At 40.6% G+C, this 20,262-nt stretch overlaps 1 protein-coding gene across 2 annotated transcripts in view; it reads left to right on the top strand.

Moving 5' to 3' along the window:
• CPQ (carboxypeptidase Q) overlaps positions 1–20,262 on the top strand; it is a 502,411-nt gene that overhangs the window by 446,719 nt on the left and 35,430 nt on the right. The gene's annotated exons all lie outside the window — the stretch shown is intronic.

The raw sequence follows: 20,262 nt of genomic DNA, 5'->3' as shown, positions 1-20,262 counted from the left end.
TAGAAATAGAGTACGTAATACGTATAACCTACAAAGTATGTAAATTGACCATTTCTGTTATTGACTGCCAGTCAACAGTAGGGTATTAGTAGTAAAATTTTTGAGGAGTCAAAAGCTATATGTAGATTTTTCAATTGCAAGAGGGTTTGGCAACCCCCATCTCTCATTGTTTAAGGGTCATCTGGACTTTGTGTTTGAATTAGGTCTTCGAATAAAATGTAGCCCTTCCTTCAAGTTTGCCACCTAAAAAGGGAAATAAGATATGAACACACCTTAATAACTAGGCAAACATTATAAATGATAAAACTTACAAGTGCTACAGAAATTGAAAAGAGAATTAAGTTTAAACCTGGTTGAGGAAAACTCAGGAAAGGCTTTTTAGAGGAGGTGGCATTTAATATTTGCCCAAGAAGTTGAGTGTTCATGGGTAAAGATGACCAAGGGATGAAGAATGGATGGGATTTAAGGATAATGGTAGGGAATCAAACCATGACCTCTTATTACCTTGCTTTATGGCAAAGGAATAAAACGAAAACAATGAGCTTTGGCAGAGCGTTTTTCCCTGCAGGGAGGAGCATAAAGGAATGTAATCCCTCATGGCTCAGAATCCCGTGGTTGTTCATGCAGGCATCTATGGAGTCAAGGAAGTATGCCTCCAAAAACTCTAAAGTGAAATATGCTTTCCTCCTAGAACCTAGGCCATTCCCATAGTAGTTGGTACCTTCTATCTGTACCCACTTTCTTAGGCAATGGGTTGAGTTCCTTGTTTTGTTTTGTTTTATTTTAATGTAGCTTAACATCCCAGAAGAGAATTGAGCTATCCTGAGGCCTCATGTTTGGACACTGTGGTTCTAGTCTTGAGAAAGTTGTCAGGACCCTTTTCCCAAACCATAGCGTTGAGATGCTCCTGCGCAGAAAACAGCCCGGTGAGCTTAGGTCTTCTACTAAGTGATTTCTCAAGAGACTTCAAGTACTTTTACGCAGTGAGTCTGTTCTCTTTTTCTTTTTTTAGTAGAGAACTATTTTTTGGATGCATTTTCTTAGGGAAAATAGTTAATCATGATAAGAAACCTGAAATTGGTAGTGACCAACTCCATCCAACATGACTACTTGGTGAATATGTAAACTTCATTTGCTGTTCTTTTAATTTATGAGTACACAAAGAATCATTTTGAAATGTTTTGCTTGCTATTTATCTGACATCTTGCATGTGAAAAATGCTTAGTAAATTGCATTTGATTTAGTATATACATATGCAAATGTGTGCCCCCAAGTTCTAGTAATCCTCCTTTTCTAGTCCCACTCTCAGGGTTCAATGTCCTTATAACTAATACAGAATCCAATGTCCTCTGTATTAACTGGGGTATATAATGTTGGCAGCTATAACAAACAATCCCATCTCAATGACTTAACAAAGAAACATTAGTTCTCACTCATGTCACAGTCCATTGTGGATCAGTGTTTAGGAGGGGATGTTGTGTACCACAGTTATTCAGGGAAACAGACTTCTTTCATCTACTGTCCTTGCTGTGCCTGCCATAAGGCCTTAGACCCTCAAAGTCTTCCACTGAAATCTCCACATGTGGTCAACCAAACAATGAGAGAGAGAGAGACATAGAGAGAAGATAAACCTGGAAGATTAAACTTGGAAGCCACGCCTTGAAGTAGCACGTGTGACTTCTGCCCAAATGCCATTGTCCAGGACTAGTTGCATAGCCCTATCTAGGTGCAAGGGAACAAGGAGATGTAGCCTTCTTATGTGTCCAGGAGAAAAATGATTTGTTGAACATGTAGCATTGTCTCTATCACAGCTTTAATCCTCTTCATCATTCCAGTTATTATATTTTTAAAGTTTCCCTACTCTCCTCTTTCAGATATCAATGGGGTCTCATAATAGATTGGTAGAGAGAGAGCTGGGAATACACAAATAATACAGTCTTTCTAACTTCACACTACCAACTTTTTTTTTTTAATTTTTGCAGCTGCTTTCCATCCAGTTCAGCTATAAACATTAATTGGACTTCTACCATGAGGCAATCACTGTCCTAGGTCCCACGGAGTCAGTCACAGACCAAACAGTCTCTACTCTCAAGATACATAGTGTAGTGGGAGCCAGTTCTACCATATCATGCCCTAGTATCAACTCCAAAAGGCCTTCTCCAGTGCATTTCTCCCTCTCAGACTGCTACTAGTTTCTTGAGAAAGAAGGCATATTCCCCTCTCCACACCAGCTCTAGACATTAGTTCTCCGCTGAAAATTTTCCCTATTCCTCCAGGGATACTGTGTTTTCAGACACTTTTGAGAAAAATCCCTAGAATTAATTGTGAGAGATAAATCTAAGTAGCATTACCCAGTGCCATACCATGTTTATTATTAAGATTCTCTTTAGATTTTGTTCTAGGGTATGACACAAAATCACTATGTTCCCTGGCACAAGGGAGCTCTTGTACCATGTGAGCAGTTCTGTCTGTCCTCTGAAGAAAGTTTGATCTTAGGTTGCTAGAAGAGTTGGCAGGAATCCCAAGTTTCCCTTCCCCTGCCCTCAAATAGGGAAAGAGTGTATTTATGTAAACTGGGTATTAGAAATAGCCATGGGTATGTCATGATTCCTCAAGGGAGACATGCAAACTAAACTCTATAGTACATGAGGTTGTGTGTGTGTGTGTGTGTGTGTGTGTGTGTGTGTGTGTGTTTACAAAATTCGGAGAGAAATTTTATGCAGGAGACTGCTTTAGGCTTATTAAATGTAAGTTTAATTTAACACAGAAACCAAGTATTTTTAAATCAAGATTTTAAAACACCCAAGATGCCAAATTTCCCAAGATGAATTCTCTGGAAGAAGTCCTAAAACTTACTCTCTGATCACTTCCTATCAAACTTGGAAGGAAAAGGTGTTATGTTTTGGTGAGCTCAACTCCACCCTTACTCATTTTGGTTATAGTAAAAAGACTTAAAATATGTTTATCTGAGCAAGTGCTTTTCCTAGTTCTAAATTCTCACCACCCCTGAAATGTAACAAAAGCAGCTCTAGTTATCTTCAAGGAAAGGATCAAAGGAAGGAAAAACATATTAATGAGCACACTAATTCAAAACCTCTTAAAATGTTGTTCCCAAGTGTGGTGGGTCTTTTGGGCATATCCCTGAGAACTGGATATTTTGGATCTGGCTTTAGCACACACAGGAAAACAATCCCCAGGCATTTCCTCCTTACAATTGCTGTACAAGTTCCCTCTTAGAGAATTCCAAAAGTACCTTACTCTATGGTAATGTAGACTTCCCAGAGTTATAAAATTAGGGGTGAATGGAGTGAGTTGGTAACTCAAGTAAGTTTACCTGTCTAGTGCCCTGCCATTAGCTACCTATATATACGATGATGGCACCACTTTATTAATTTCATGATAAGCTATACAGCATTGAAATTACATATTCCTTCATAGACAGTGAAAACACAAGTGTAGTTACCATTGCAAAGAATCTTAAAAGTCTAGATATGAATATGAAAATCAGGAACCCCAGCTGTAACATAAACTCCACAAGAGGAAGCCTTACGCAATATGGAATCTCTAGTACCTAAGTACTACTTGGCATATTGTAGATCCTCAAGAATTATTTGTTGAATGAATGGACATCAAACAGCATAGAGGAATATATATCAATAAGTATTAAATACGTAAGATTGGACGGCGTTCAGCAAGAATAGCAAAGATGTATGAAGATGGCACAGTTGAACAGAGCCATGAGGAGTTACAGACTTCAAATAGGTGGAGGCGAGGGGGAGGCAGTCTAGGCTAGGAAAAAGGAAGAGAGGAGTAGTAGAGAAGGGAATTATCATGGTGCAGTAGGGAATTGGGCTTAACCTGAGCTAGAGAATCACATGGTGATATAACAGAAACCAGGCAGATCAGGCATGGGAGTATGGACTTAGTCACATTATTTGAATTTGTGTCCTAGCTCTGCCATTTATTCAGTAAGCTCATTTAATATCTATAATTTGGAAATAATACTACAAGGCATATATTAAATAAAAATCAAGTAGATATGATAGGTAAAAAAAGTAGCACACAAGCTATTTAAAAGATATTATTGTTGTTGTTATTTTTGATGAAAACAATATTCTGGATAGCCTTTTGATTCTGGTGGTTTTCTTGGAGTGCGAAATGGTTCACAGAATGGCCCTACCCTGTGTGCCTGTGAAGAATAGGTAAAAGGTGAAACCTAGTGATTGCTTATTGAGTAATTTCAAAACAAGTGAGAAGATTCTTTTAAGATTCCCAAGTACGTGTTAGAAGTGATTTTGAAGTTAAATTTGTAATTGATTTAAATTATTATGAATTGTATGCATTCATTTCACAGAATTATTGTGTAGGAAGTAAAGGTCCATTCGTACACTGAGTCGACGAAGAAACTTGATTAGAGCAATACCCAAACACACTTGTGTTGTTACGGAATGTTAGAGCTTTATCGTTGTTAATGGTTCTTGGTGTGTGTAATATTCCTTATCTTCAGAGAACTTGACAGACATTGATTTGAACTTCTTTTCAGATACATTCTTAAATTAAAGTCATTGTTTTTGAGTATGCTTGGAAGCGAAAAGTAAGATTTGCTGGTTGTCAGTTAAAGAAACTATTGAAGAAGCAGAAGTGAAAACTGCACATTCATAGAATACAGTTTTAGAGATGGTGGCATGGTCTTAAAACAAATCTGGGCGCTGTGCTCTGCCCACAGTTTAACTGGACGAAGGCTTCAGCAAATGGGCAGCACTCCCACAGCTCCCCTCTTCTGAGTCCGAAGCTGACATTGCTAATCAATCACACATTCCTTCCAGCTGAGTCTGATTTGGCCATTAATTCTCTTTGCCATATAGGGCTCTAGAAGCCAGTACCAGAAGGTCAAGAGTTGGCACAGGCAAAATCAAATCTACTTACTATCCCGGAGTAAAGAACGGCTTTACCAAATTACAAACAAAGAAACCCCCTTATCGCTGCTAATGGCTTGCAAGTGTATAAATATGTATAAGTGATTAAAGGCTTACATGAAAGTAATGTCTCAGCCTCCCTTTGCCACATAGTGCTTTCTTCACTGACTTGGCCCTTCATTGTTTCATTATTTATTCATTTCACTGGTGATTCTCTCTCTCTCTCTCTCCCTCTGCTTACTGATAGCTCATCTCATATTAGATATTAAAGAAAAGGTATGTAAAACCTACTTCCTGCTTTCCTATCTCGCTGTGTGAACCAGTCGAATCCTGCCCCCCTTTTAGAACCAGTGTGATCACTTGAGCTTTTTGTTTGTTTTAAAATTTCAAGAGCACTCAACGTGAAAAAAAGTAAAAAGGATGTGTTTTTTTTTTTCGGTTTTCAAAGCCACTCCTGATTTCAAGCGAGCTGCTGGAGGAATTTCTTGTTGCCTCAATTCTGATAGAACCTAGAAGCTAAGAAGACCTCAGAAACAAAAATGACTAATTCCTAAATTGTCCCGGTCCAACCAGCAGTACTGTTTTGAGTCCAGCTGCCCTTTCTCAGAAACGTGGAGGGGAACAGAGAAGTGGCTCTCTGAGGGGGGAAGCAGGTGGGGACAGGGTTCAGCAACAGCGCTGTGTAAGGGGCTGTTTCTGCTCGGCACATAGCTGAAGGCCAGCTGCTCCGCAGAACTGGTGATAAGTCCTTTCACTTGCCTCTTGTACTCACAGTCTCAAGGACTCAGATTTGGGTGGGGTTTTTTTCTTTTTTTTTTTTCAGTGTAACAGTATTCATTGTTTTTGCACAACACCCAGTGCTCCATGCAAAACGTGCCCTCCCTATTACCCACCACCTGTTCCCCCAACCTCCCACCCCTGACCCTTCAAAACCCTCAGGTTCTTTTTCAGAGTCCATAGTCTCTTATGGTTCGCCTCCCCTCCCCATTGTCCATAGCCCCCTCCCCCTCTCCCAATCCCACCTCCCCCCAGCAAACCCCAGTTTGTTTTGTGAGATTAAGAGTCATTTATGGTTTGTCTCCCTCCCAATCCCATCTTGTTTCATTTATTCTTCTCCTATCCCCCTAACCCCCCATGTTGCTTCTCCATGTCCTCATATCAGGGAGATCATATGATAGTTGTCTTTCTCCGATTGACTTATTTCACTAAGCATGATACGCTCTAGTTCCATCCACGTTGTCGCAAATGGCAAGATTTCATTTCTTTTGATGGCTGCATAGTATTCCATTGTGTATATATACCACATCTTCTTTATCCATTCATCTGTTGATGGACATCTAGGTTCTTTCCATAGTTTGGCTATTGTAGACATTGCTGCTATAAACATTCGGGTACACGTGCCCCTTCGGATCACTACGTTTGTATCTTTAGGGTAAATACTCAGTAGTGCAATTGCTGGGTCATAGGGTAGTTCTATTTTCAACATTTTGAGGAACCTCCATGCTGTTTTCCAGAGTGGTTGCACCAGCTTGCATTCCCACCAACAGTGGAGGAGGGTTCCCCTTTCTCCGCATCCTCGCCAGCATCTGTCATTTCCTGACTTTTTAATTTTAGCCATTCTGACTGGTGTGAGGTGATATCTCATTGTGGTTTTGATTTGTATTTCCCTGATGCCGAGTGATGTGGAGCACTTTTTCATGTGTCTGTTGGCCATCTGGATGTCTTCTTTGCAGAAATGTCTGTTCATGTCCTCTGCCCATTTCTTGATTGGATTGTTTGTTCTTTGGGTGTTGAGTTTGCTAAGTTCCTTATAGATTTTGGATACTAGCCCTTTATCTGATATGTCGTTTGCAAATATCTTCTCCCATTCTGTCAGTTGTCTTTTGGTTTTGTTAACTGTTTCCTTTGCTGTGCAAAAGCTTTTGATCTTGATGAAGTCCCAATAATTCATTTTTGCCCTTGCTTCCCTTGCCTTTGCCGTTGTTCCTAGGAAGATGTTGCTACGGCTGAGGTCGAAGAGGTTGCTGCCTGCATTCTCCTCAAGGATTTGGATGGATTCCTTTCTCACATTGAGGTCCTTCATCCATTTGGAGTCTATTTTCGTGTGTGGTGTAAGGAAGTGGTCCAATTTCATTTTTCTGCATGTGGCTGTCCAATTTTCCCAGCACCATTTATTGAAGAGGCTGTCTTTTTTCCATTGGACATTCTTTCCTGCTTTGTCGAAGATGAGTTGACCATAGAGTTGAGGGTCGATTTCTGGGCTCTCTATTCTGTTCCACTGATCTATGTGTCTGTTTTTGTGCCAGTACCATGTTGTCTTGAAGTTGACAGCTTTGTAATAGAGCTTGAAGTCCGGAATTGTGATGCCACCAACTTTGGCTTTCTTTTTCAATATTCCTTTGGCTATTCGAGGTCTTTTCTGGTTCCATATAAATTTGAGGATTATTTGTTCCATTTCTTTGAAAAAAATGGATGGTATTTTGATAGGAATTGCATTAAATGTGTAGATTGCTTTAGTTAGCATGGACATTTTCACAATATTTATTCTTCCAATCCAGGAGCATGGAACATTTTTCCATTTCTTTGTGTCTTCCTCAATTTCTTTCATGAGTACTTTATAATTTTCTGTGTATAGATTCTTAGCCTCTTTGGTTAGATTTATTCCTAGGTATCTTATAGTTTTGGGTACAATTGTAAATGGGATTGACTCCTTAATTTCTCTTTCTTCTGTCTTGTTGTTGGTGTACAGAAATGCAACTGATTTCTGTGCATTGATTTTATATCCTGACACTTTACTGAATTCCTGGACAAGTTCTAGCAGTTTTGGAGTGGAGTCTTTTGGGTTTTCCACATATAGTATCATATCATCTGCGAAGAGTGATAGTTTGACTTCTTCTTTACTGATTTGGATGCCTTTAATTTCTTTTTGTTGGCTGATTGCTGAGGCTAGGACTTCTAGTACTATGTTGAATAGCAGTGGTGATAATGGACATCCCTGCCGTGTTCCTGACCTTAGCGGAAAAGCTTTCAGTTTTTCTCCATTGAGAATGATATTTGCGGTGGGTTTTTCATAGATGGCTTTGATAATATTGAGGTATGGGCCCTCTATCCCTACACTTTGAAGAGTTTTGATCAGGAAGGGATGCTGTACTTTGTCAAATGCTTTTTCAGCATCTATTGAGAGTATCATATGGTTCTTGTTCTTTCTTTTATTAATGTGTTGTATCACATTGATTGATTTGCGGATGTTGAACCAACCCTGCAGCCCTGGAATAAATCCCACTTGATCGTGGTGAATAATCCTTTTAATGTACTGTTGAATCCTATTGGCTAGTATTTTGGCGAGAATTTTTGCGTCTGTGTTCATCAAGGATATTGGTCTGTAGTTCTCTTTTTTGGTGGGATCCTTGTCTGGTTTTGGGATCAAGGTGATGCTGGCCTCATTCCTTCCATTTCTATTTTTTTGGAACAGTTTCAGGAGAATAGGAATTAGTTCTTCTTTAAATGTTTGGTAGAATTCCCCTGGGAAGCCGTCTGGCCCTGGGCTTTTGTTTCTTTGGAGAGTTTTGATGACTGTTTCAATCTCCTTACTGGTTATGGGCCTGTTCAGGTTTTCTATTTCTTCCTGGTTCAGTGGTGGTAGTTTATATGTCTCTAGAAATGCATCCATTTCTTCCAGATTGTCAAATTTGTTGGCGTAGAGTTGCTCATAGTATGTTCTTATAATTGTCTGTATTTCTTTGGTGTTAGTTGTGATCTCTCCTCTTTCATTCATGATTTTATTGATTTGGGTCCTTTCTCTTTTCTTTTTGATGAGTCTGGCCAGGGGTTTATCAATCTTATTGATTCTTTCAAAGAACCAGCTCCTAGTTTCATTGATTTTTTCTATTGTTTTTTTGGTTTCTATTTCATTGATTTCTGCTCTGATCTTTATGATTTCTCTTCTCCTGCTGGGTTTAGGGTTTCTTTCATGTTCTTTCTCCAGCTCCTTTACGTGTAGGGTTAGGTTGTGTACTTGAGACCTTTCTTGTTTCTTGAGAAAGGCTTGTACCACTATATATTTTCCTCTCAGGACTGCCTTTGCTGTGTCCCACAGATTTTGAACTGTTGTGTTTTCATTATCATTTGTTTCCATGAATTTTTTCAATTCTTCTTTAATTTCCTGGTTGACCCATTCATTCTTTAGAAGGATGCTGTTTAGTCTCCATGTATTTGGGTTCTTTCCAGCTTTCCTCTTGTGATTGAGTTCTAGCTTCAGAGCATTGTGGTCTGAAAATATGCAGGGAATGATCCCAATCTTTTGATACCAGTTGAGACCTGATTTGTGACCCAGGATGTGATCTATTCTGGAGAAGGTTCCATGTGCACTAGAGAAGAATGTGTATTCTGTTGCTTTGGGATGAAATGTTCTGAATATATCTGTGATGTCCATCTGGTCCAGTGTGTCATTTAAGGCCTTTATTTCCTTGTTGATCTTTTGCTTGGATGATCTGTCCATTTCAGTGAGGGGAGTGTTCAAGTCCCCTACTATTATTGTATTATTATTGATGTGTTTCTTTGATTTTGTTATTAATTGGTTGATATAGTTGGCTGCTCCCTCGTTAGGGGCATAGATATTTAAAATTGTTAGATCTTCTTGTTGGACAGACCCTTTGCGTAGGATATAGTGTCCTTCCTCATCTCTTATTATAGTCTTTGGCTTAAAATCTAATTGATCTGATATAAGGATTGCCACCCCAGCTTTCTTCTGATGCCCATTAGCATGGTAAATTGTTTTCCAACCCCTCACTTTAAATCTGGAGGTGTCTTCGCGTCTAAAATGAGTTTCTTGTAGGCAACATACTGATGGGTTTTGTTTTTTTATCCATTCTGATACCCTGTGTCTTTTGATTGGGGCATTTAGCCCATTAACATTCAGGGTAACTATTGAGAGATATGAATTTAGTGCCATTATTAGCCTGTAAGGTGACTGCTACTGTATATTGTCTCTGTACCTTTCTGATCTACTACTTTTGGGCTCTCTCTTTGCTTAGAGGACCCCTTTCAATATTTCCTGTAGAGCTGGTTTGGTGTTTGCAAATTCTTTCAGTTTTTGTTTGTCCTGGAAGCTTTTGATCTCTCCTTCTATTTTCAGTGATAGCCTAGTTGGATAGAGTATTCTTGGCTGCATGTTTTTCGTTTAGTGCTCTGAATATATCATGCCAGCTCTTCCTGGCCTGCCAGGTCTCTGTGGATAAGTCTGCTGCCAATCTAATATTTTTACCATTGTATGTTACAGACTTCTTTTCTCGGGCTGCTTTCAGGATTTTCTCTTTGTCACTAAGACTTGTAAATTTTACTATTAGGTGACGGGGTGTGGACCTATTCTTGTTGACTTTGAGGGGGGTTCTCTGCATCTCCTGGATTTTGATGCTTGTTCCCTTTGCCATATTAGGGAAATTCTCTCCAATAATTCTCTCCAATAGACCTTCTGCTCCCCTCTCTCTTTCTTCTTCTTCTGGAATCCCAATTATTCTAATGTTGTTTCATCTTATGGTGTCACTTATCTCTCGAATTCTCCCCTCATGGTCCAGTAGCTGTTTGTCCCTCTTTTGTTCGGCTTCTTTATTCTCTGTCATTTGGTCTTCTATATCACTAATTCTTTCTTCTGCCTCATTGATCCTAGCAGTGAGAGCCTCCATATTTGATTGCACCTCATTAATAGCTTTTTTGATTTCAACTTGGTTAGATTTTAGTTCTTTAATTTCTCCAGAAAGGGCTTTAATATCTCCAGAGAGGGTTTCTCTAATATCTTCCATGCCTTTTTCGAGCCCGGCTAGAATGTTCAGAATCGTCATTCTGAACTCTTGATCTGACATATTACCAATGTCTGTGTTGATTAGGTCCCTAGCCTTCGGTACTGTCTCTTGTTCTTTTGTTTGTGGTGATTTTTTCCGCCTTGTCATTTTGTCCAGATAAGAGGATATGAAGGAGCAAATAAAATACTAAAAGGGTGGCAAAGACCCCAGAAAAATGCGCTGTAACCAAATCAGAAGAGACCCCAAATTGTGGGGGGGAGAAAGGGGATAAAAAGAGGTTCAGAAAAAAAAAAGAAAAAAAATTTAAAAAATAAAACAAATAAAGAAAAAATATATATATTTAGATAAACTAATCAAAAAACGTTAAAAAAGAAAAGGGTAAACGTTTTTAAAAAAATTTAGCAGAAGAAGAAAAAAGAAAAAAAAATTGAAAAAAGAAAAAAAAATTGAAGTAGCCGCAAGACTAAAGAATCATGGGGAGAAAGCCATGAGTTCCGTGCTTTGCTTTCTCCTCCTCTGGAATTGCGCTGCTGTCTTAGGAATTGAACCTACTTTTCCTTGATAGATGAACTTCGTCCTGGCTGGATATTTTGTTGATCTTCTGGGGGAGGGGCCTGTTGTAGTGACTCTCAAGTGTCTTTGCCCGAGGCAGGATTGCACCGCCCTTACCAGCAGCCGGACTAAGTAATAGGCTCGGGTTCGCTTTTGGGAGCTTCTGTTCCCTGAACGCTTTCCGTAGAGTTCCGGAGGACGGGAATGAAAATGGCGGCCTCCTAGTCTCCAACCCGGAGGAGCCGAGAGCCTGGGGCCCCACTCCTCAGTGTGCCCCCAGAGGACAGCACCCAATCACTCCCGTATCCCCAGCCTCTAGCCGTGCTCCGAGCTCACCCAGCCCGCGACCAGTTCAAGGTAACCCCGAGCTGAGAGTTCAGTCCTCGGCTCTGTCTCTGCAGCCGGCTTCTCTGTTCTAATACCTGCGAGCTCTGCGACACTCCGACACCCCCGATCCTTCTGTGACCCTGCGGGACCTGGGGCCACGCTGACCCCGCGTGGGCTTCACCCTTGTTTAGCCTCTGGAGCAATGTCCCTCAGTGGAACAGACTTTTAAAAGTCCTGATTTTGTGCTCCGTTGCTCCGCCGCTTGCCGGGAGCCGGCCCCTCCCCCCGCGGTCTATCTTCCGGTCGTTTTAGATTCACTTCTCTGCCAGTCCTACCTTTCAGAAAGTGGTTGATTTTCTGTTTCTAGAGTTGCTGTTCTTCTTCTCTTCGATCTCCCGTTGGGTTTGTAGGTGTTTGCAATGTTTAGATAAGCTATCGAGCTGATCTCCTGCTACCTGATGTAGTTTCAGCCTGCTACTTCTCCGCCATCTTGACTCCTCCAGATTTGGGTGTTTTTATTAGGAACATGACTTGGGGATCAGAAGGACCCAAGTTCAGGTATTAGCTGTGCCATTTGAAGCAAGTTCTGAACCTCCCTAAATCTCAGCTTCCTCATCTGCAACGTGAGGAGATTACAGATAGTTCCTCAAAAGGGCTTCTGGGGAGAATGAAGCTAGATGGTCCAAAAAGTGCCCAGCACTGTGCTTACATATTGTGAGGGCTGCATGAAGATTATCTATTGCTATAGTATTATTATCCCCAGCACTGCTTAGCTGGCGGGTGAGTTTCCTATTGCCCCTGCAACAAGCTGCCGCAAAATTAGTAGCTTAACACAACACAGATGTGTTCTTCTACAGTGGTGTAAATTCCAAGTCAGAAATCAGTTTCAATGCGCTAAAGTTAAGGTGTTAGCAGGGTTGGTTCCTTCTGGAGGACCTGAGAGGGAAAAACCCATTTCCTTACATTTTTTTGGCTTCTATTACCTTCTGACCCCCTTCTTCCACCTACAAAGTGTATCAGTCTAATCCTTGCTTTCCTATGACATCGCCTTCTTCCCTGGCTCCTTCTATGCTCTTCTTAGAAGGACTCTCATGATTACATTGGATCCCAGGTAATCCAGTATAATCTCCCCTTCTCGAGATTCTGAACTCAATCACATCTGCAGAGTTCCCTTTGCTGTATAAATTAACATTCCCAGGATCTGGGGAATAGAATAGGGACATCTATGAGGGCTGTTGTTCAGCCTGCCACACCGACTAATCAGATTACTGAACGTCATTGAGCTAATTTGTTCTGTATCGTTGTGAGGCAGTGGTGAGTGTAAACTCTAAGGACACGAGGGCTTGAGATACTAACCAAACAAACCATTTAGAAAACCCAGGAATGTTTTCTGTAACATCCATCCCCTCCTCTTACTTCTGTCTTGTCTCTACTTCTGAAGAAAGGAAGATGCAATTCAAATATGTAGAGTAGGAGAGCAACGTGTTCCTCAAACACAGATGGTCCTGGGTTTACTGTCTAATTCTGAAACCTGGTAGCTGGCTGTGTCACCTTATTTTATTCCCCAGAAAACATTCACTGAGACAAGGATTTGAGGCAGGTAGTTTATTTGAAAGGTGATTCCAGGAAGCACTGATGAGGAAATGAGTGAGGAAATGAGTCAGAGACTTTGAAGGAAGCAGTGTGTTACTGAGCCAGTTACTCTTGTGAACCTGTGGGTGAACGCTGGGATCTGGGAGACAGTAGAACATGCCTCGAAGGTAGCCAGCCTGGAGGAGGAAGCTTTCATCATTAGTCAAGGGCTGATGCCAGGGCCATTATCTCTAGGACTTCTAGCCCTCTCCCCGTCCTGGGAGAATGATTGTCATAGGATGCAGAGGACTAGTGAGGAATACTGAGTGTGATGGGGCCATAAATGGGGCACTACCCACATCCACTGGCATGACCTCTCTGAACTTCAGTCTCTACTCCAAAAACGGAGGATAACACTATTCATTTTGCAGGGATTTTGTGAAAATTAGCAACCCTGTGTTAAATAAAGCAGCTAGTAGTAGGTATGGCACGTGATAATGGCGCAATCACTGGTAATTCTCAAAGAATGACAGTATCAAAGGTTTCCTGTTAGTTTCTGCCTATGGAGTGCATGTGTACTTGGGATGATCCCTCAGTGATTTCTGAGCCCCCGTTTTTTTATCCCTAAAATCAGAGAGGAGGGTAGATATTAGAGTTTACCATCCACTGTGCATCCCCAGGATCAGGAATCTGATTCTGGCTTGTTTTCCCTGTCCTTTGATGCTGGAATTTCCCTCTGGCCTCTGTGGTTGTGATTGTCAACTGACCTGGACTGATTTGGTCATGGGTGACCCTGAGGTGGTTTTTTTTTTTTTTTTTGGTAGGTCATGGTAGCCTCTGAAGAGTGTTGAGCTAAGTTTGCTACTTAGCTGATAACTTCACTACTAGATTGTAATGAACAGAAATCTCAGGCAAATACTGCCACGTATAAAACATCTACTCGGTAAATGTTCATTAGCAAGTAAACACACACACACACACACACACACACACAGAATTCATATGGCCAGTTCTATAAGCTTGAGTATGTTCTAGCTCTCTACTTTCAGGTGTTCTGACCCCCATTTACACAAAATAGTCCCTGAAGGCCATCATGAAGAGTCCATGTAGGATCTGGTGACCCTTGTGGCTGGTGTCATCAGGGATCCAGGATCTTCCAGCGCTGCTGGCTGGGCAAAGGACTATTTAGGGATTTAGCCAAAACCTTCGTCCCTAAGGCTAAAGGATACAGGCCTAGCTGGATTCTTATGCCTTTATGAAGCAAGCATGGGAGTGTCCCTAAAATATTTCTGCCAATCCACATATAAATATAACAAATACTTTTGATTTCACTAATGAGAGCCCATTTCTAACATTCACCAAACTACATAGCAAACTACAATTTCATCAATTAAAAAAAAAAACCCATTAGTTACTTGCAGTTATGTTAATTGGCAAAGCATTGCTTATGGATTGAGATGCAGAAAACACAGACCTGTCTGTGGTAGCTCACTGGAAAGACCACGCCTGTGTTGTGCTTTCTTAATTAGAAAGAAGGCAGTCCCTGGTTATAGCTTACCCTAAGTAATGGCCCCATATGAGCGCGTGCTGCGCATGCTGACCTGTACTTTTGTTGTAGTAAAATGTAAGTAACATAAAACTTACCCCTTTAACCATTTTTAAGTGTACTGTTCTGTGGAATTTACATTGTTACCCATCACCACCATCCATCTCCAGAACGTTTTCATCTTTCCAGACCAAAACTCTGAACTGTGTCCCCATAAAACAATAACAACAGTAACTCCCATTTCTCCACAACCATCATTCCACTTTCTGTGTCTGTGAATTTATGACTCCAGCTCCTTCCTGTAAGTGGAATCAGGCAATATTTTTCTTTTTGCGTCTGCCTTATTTCACTTGGCAAAATGTCTTCAAGTTTCACTTACCTTATAGTATGTGTCAGAATTTCATTTCTTTTTAAGGCTGAATAGTACTCCATTGTATGTATATACCACACTTTATCTGTTTATCCCTCAATGGACATTAGAATTGGTTTCACCTTTTGGCTACTGTGAATAATGCTGCTGTGACCATTGGAGGACAAATCTATTCTGAAGTATTTTATGATTTTTATTATTATTTTCATTTATTTATTTGAGAGAGAAAGAGAACACACAGAGGAAAAGGGAGAAGCAGACTCCTTGCTGAACAGGGAGCCCAATATGGGACTCGAACCCAGGACATTGGGATCATGACCTGAGCTGGAAGCAGACACTTAACCCACTGAACCACCCAGGCACCCCTACCCTGAAGTATTTTGAAAGACATTATAGACATAAAATCTGCTACTCTTATTAGGAACCTAAGGAACTAAGCAGATAATACAAGCCAAATATTGGCTAATCTTTAGTTTTATTGCAGTTTAGTAAAGCCCTTGTAATTTCTTCACTACCTTAGTACAACCGAAAACATTGGTTTTAGAGATCTTCAAAATAAGATTTTGGAAGAAAACAGTTTGAAACTCCTGATTTGGTATCATAAGACTGATTTTATATTTTGTTTCCAAAATAGCTTTTAAAATTATCATTCACTCTATGGCTATTTAATTTCCTATATCATACTTTCATTCTACCAAAACCACATAAATTTCCATAGTTATTTGGTAATTTTGTTTGGTACCCAGGATGCAGTTACATAAACCCTTATATTCTGTGACCACAACCATTTCATCTTTGAATGATAAAATGTTCCCTCATCTTCCTCACCATTGGGACAGTGCAATACTTTATAGGTTTATGTTAGCTGTCCTCTGCAAGACCGTGAATGTGGAGAGCATCTCTCCCGAATTCTGATGATAACCACAAATGAACCAAGTTGGTTATATATCGACAGAGACTAGAGGTTTGGATTCAGTGCAGGAGAGACTGTTTTTCCCCCAGTTTATGTGCATGGGTATATGCATTTGTAAAATCAGGAAAACCACGGATTAGGCATTTTGCTTCTTTATAGAATGTGCCTGCCAGGAAGCACCTGTCCAGACTTCTGGATCTTTCCTTAATATGCTGGGAAAGATGTGGGTTTCCTTAGCGATGAATTCCTGGGTTCTGCCCCTAATTCTTCCAATAATAGACTGCAAGGCCTTGGAAAAGTTGATCTTGAATTTGATCATTAATTCATTCACAATTTTCCCAAGTACCTATGTGTCAGACACTCTGCCAGGTGTTTAGGAGATCTTGTTGAATGAGACAGAGTTCCCTGTTCTCATGGCACTCAGATTCCAGAACTGTTCTTGATATGGCAGCCACTAGCCACATGTGGTTATTTAAATTAAAATATAAACTAAAATTAAAAATTCAGCTCTGTAGTTGCACTAGCCACATTTGAAGTGCTCAGTAATCACATGTGGCTGGTGGCTACTGTATTAGATGGTGTGAATATAGAACATTTCCATCACGGAGGAAAGCTATTGGATGATGATATGGGAAGGACAAATAATAAATAAGCAAACTACAGAATGTTAGAAGGTGGTAAGTGCTATGGAAAAGAGAAAGGTTGAGAAGAGTAAGGGGAATTAGGAGTGCCAGAGGTGGATGGAGATAGGTTGTGGTATTAAACAGGGTGATCAGGGTAAATATTCCTGAGAAGACAAGATTTAAACAGACTTGAAGGAAGTGAGGATATTAGTTAAACATGTAACTGGGAGAGGAACATTCTAGCAGATTTCTAGAGCAACATGTCAAGTCAGGAACATGCTTGGCATGTTCTAGGTACTCCAAGGAAAGCAGTGTGGCTGGAGCTGCGTTAGCAAAGGAGATCCAGATAACATGGACTAGAGAATATAGGGCTTTGAATACTAGCTATGACTTTGATTTTGACTGTTAGTGAAATAGGGAAACCATTGCAGGGTTTTGAGCAGAACGACTGTCATATTTGAATGGTATCACACTGGTGTCTATATTGAAAATAGGCCAAAAGAGACCTATGAGAAGGCTATTGAAGTAGTCCAGGCAAGAGGTGATAGGAGCTTGGACCAGGGTATACTAGCAATGGAAATAGTGAGCAATGGTCATATTTGGGATATGTTTTGAATGTAGAGCCCATATGATTTCTTGATAGGTTGCCAAGAGTAAAAGATGACTCCAAAAGACTCCAGGTTTTTTGGTTAAAGCAACTGGGAGTTGGAGTTGACATAAACTGGGAGTTGGAAGGCGTGATTAGAACAGGTTTGGGAAAGGAGGAGTTCATTTGGGGAATGAAATACCTATTAGACATCCAAGTGGAAATGTCAAGTCGACAGTATGAATGTAAGGAAGAAGTGTAGGCTGGAGAAATAGATTCAGGAATCATCAACAACATAGCCATGCACTGGATGGATCATAAGGGAGTGAGTATAGAAAAGAGAAGTTCAAGGACTGAGCCCTGGCAATTCTAGCATTAAGAGTTTGGAGATAAGATAAAAAGAGGAAGCAGCTAAGAGGCAAGAAAGAAGACACTAAAGGAGTAAACTAGAGAGAATGGAACCCTTGAAGACAAGGGAAGAAAGTACATTGAGGAGAAGGGGTTGATCCATGGGCCACATGCTGCTGGAACATCAAGTAAAATGAGGATTGAGAGCCAATCAGTGGATTTAACAACATGAGTTATTACTGACCTTGACAAGAGCAGTTTTAATAGATGGTGAAATGCAAATGTATGATGCAATAGATGGTGGCGATACAAGTGTGTTTAAGAAAGAACAGGAGAAAAAAAAAAAAAAAGAACAGGAGGAGAGAAATTGCAGCTATCGACTACAGACCATTCTTTAGTGGAATTCCACAAGGCACAGTATTATTTAAAGTAATCCTTTTCATATCTTCTGCCCATTTTTTGATATGATTATCTGCTTTGTGTGTGTGAGTTTGAGAAGTTCTTTATAGATCCTGGATACTAACCTTTTTTCTGTACTGTCATTTGCAAATATCTTCTCCCATTCCATGGATTGCCTCTTTGTTTTGTTGACTGTTTCCAAATATGAACAGACACTTCTCCAATGAAGACATACAAATGGCTATCAGACACATGAAAAAATGTTCATCATCACTAGCCATCAGGGAGATTCAAATTAAAACCACATTGAAATACCACCTTACACCAGTTAGAATGGCCAAAATTAGCAAGACAGGAAACAACGTGTGTGGATGAGGATGTGGAGAAAGGGGAACCCTCTTACACTGTTGGTGGGAATGCAAGTTGGTGCAGCCACTTTGGAGAACAGTGTGGGGATTACTTTAGAAATTAAAAATAGGGGCACCTGGGTGGCTCAGTGGGATAAGGCACTGCCTTCAGCTCAGGTCATGATCTCAGGGTCCTGGGATCGAGCCCCGCATCAGGCTCTCTGCTCAGCAGGGAGCCTGCTTCTCCCTGCCTCTCTGCCTATTTGTGATCTCTCTCTCTCTCTCTCTCTCTCTCTCTGTGTCAAATAAATAAATAAAATCTTTTAAAAAAGTTTAAAAAAAAAAAGAAATTAAAAATAGAGCTTCCCTATGACCTTGCAATTGCACTGCTGCATATTTACCCCAAAGATACAGATGTAGTGAAAAGAAGAGCCATCTGTACCCCAATGTTTATAGCAGCAATGGCCACAGTCGCCAAACTGTGGAAAGAACCAAGATGCCCTTCAATGGACGAATGGATAAGGAAGATGTGGTCCGTATATACTATGGAGTATTATGCCTCCATCAGAAAGGATGAATACCCAAGTTTTGTAGCAACATGGACGGCACTGGAAGAGATTATGCTGAGTGAAATAAGTCAAGCAGAGAGAGTCAATTATCATATGGTTTCACTTATTTGTGGAGCATAACAAATAACATGGAGGACCTAGGGAGAGGAGAAGGGAGTTGAGGGAAATTGGAAGGGGAGGTGAACCATGAGACTATGGACCCTGAAAAACAACCTGAGGGTTTTGAAGGGGCGGGGGGTGGGAGGTTGGGGGAGCCAGGTGGTGGATATTAAGGAGGGCATGTATTGCATGGAGCACTGAGTGTGGTGCAAAAACAATGAATTCTGTTACGCTGAAAAGAAATTTAAAAAATTAAATACAAAAAATAAAAAAATAATAATAAAAATAAAGTAATCCTTTTTAGGTTATTAGGGTAGTGGTGTAACCCTAATATTTATGACATCCAGGAAAAAACAAATGAAGGCCTACATTCAATAATTTTTATATCTAAAATTTATATATTAAGCTAAAAATATGTTTCTTCCAAATATATTATAAATATGCTTTCCTAAGAACCTGGAAAATCAAGTTCAGATATAGAATTCTTGGGCTTTGGAGTTTATGCCAGAACTTGGTGGCACAGGGAGAGGACCTGTGGACCACCCTTCCCTTCCAAACCCCAGCTCAGTCCCATACTATGAGGGGCTTTGTGTGCTGGTGTGGGGACACCTCAGCCTTCATGTCTAAACTCTGGCCACACACCCACAAATGGCCATTCCTTGAATATAAGTTGAGGTTAGGAGTGTGTAAGTGAGCAGCATGGTCTACCCTAGGGATGATAGACCCAGTGCAACGGACTGTGTAAGGGTCTAAGGGCCATGTGGACAGAGTATGGTCTGCAATGCAGAGACCATCAGCTCTGGGTAAGCACTTCTTATTACAACAGATTCCTCACCCCACAGGGAGATGTGTGGCTGCAGAAGGACTAGAATGTGGCCTTTAAAGGCATGAGCAAGGGCAGGGATCCTCACATGGGCTCTCTGAGCTTGTGGAAATGGAGCAGAGAATAAGATTTATGGGATAGAGAAATAACATGTTAATTTGCTTGTGAGAACAATCCAGTAGAGAGGGAGGAAATAGATGATGTGGAAGAAAAAAGCATGACTAAAGTGAGTCTCTAAATAGGCAAAAGGGAAGAGGATCTAGTGCACAAAAAACAGGCTTTGGGATAAGCTTGACTAGTTCTTCAGTGGTCATAGTCAGGAGGGCGCAGTGTGTGGATGCTGATGCTGATGAAGAAGTAGATGTGGTGGGAGGGTATGGCAGTTCTCATCACATTAGTCAACGCTCATTTCTAGAAGACCCCTGACTAGGAATGCCTTGCCAGAGTGCTAGTTCAGGTCGAAGTTGGCTTGTT

This window comes from Meles meles, chromosome 1, assembly GCF_922984935.1.
Source record: "Meles meles chromosome 1, mMelMel3.1 paternal haplotype, whole genome shotgun sequence".
Classification (NCBI taxonomy): Eukaryota; Metazoa; Chordata; class Mammalia; order Carnivora; family Mustelidae; genus Meles; species Meles meles.
The sequence above is the reverse complement of the archived record's forward strand: the minus strand, read 5'-3'. Positions and strand labels throughout refer to the sequence as shown.